We start from the raw sequence: 651 nt of genomic DNA on the forward strand, positions 1-651 counted from the left end.
CCCAGCCACGTATAACTTCTTGGGTTTCTGGGGACTGAAAACCATCCTTTGAAAACTGCTGCTGAGTGTTATCCTCTACATCCATGCTGACACAATCCTCCTCCTCTACTTCCTGTGTGTTTGGCGGGCCCGCAGGAATGCAATCTGGATAAAGAGGGCCTTGAGAGGTAAGGAAGTCCTCCTCTTCCTCCCACTGTTCTGCCTCAAGTGCCCTGTCCATAGTTCCACGAAGCGTGTGCTCCAGCAGGAAGACTAGAGGGACAGTGTCACTGATGCATGCATTGTCACTGCTCACCATCCTTGTGGCCCCCTCAAATGGTGACAGGGAAGTGCATGCCTCCTTGATCATTAGCCACTGGCGTGGTGAAAAGAAGCCAAGCTCCCATGACCCTGTCCTGGTGCCATACTGGCACAGGTACTCATTGATGGCCCTCTGCTGTGTGTGACTGGGTACCTGCTCAAGAACCGCTGCACCACCAAATTCAGGACATGTGCCAAACATGGAACATGGGTCAAGTGTCCCTGTTGAAAGGCGCATAGAAGGTCGGTGCCATTGTCACATACAACCATTCTTAGCTGAAGCGGGCATGGCTTCAACCACCTCTGTGCCGGGCCCGTGCAAAGCTGACAGAATCTCTGCCCCAGTGTGGC

This window comes from Aquarana catesbeiana, linkage group LG09 (genome assembly GCF_042186555.1).
Source record: "Aquarana catesbeiana isolate 2022-GZ linkage group LG09, ASM4218655v1, whole genome shotgun sequence".
NCBI classification, from domain to species: Eukaryota; Metazoa; Chordata; class Amphibia; order Anura; family Ranidae; genus Aquarana; species Aquarana catesbeiana.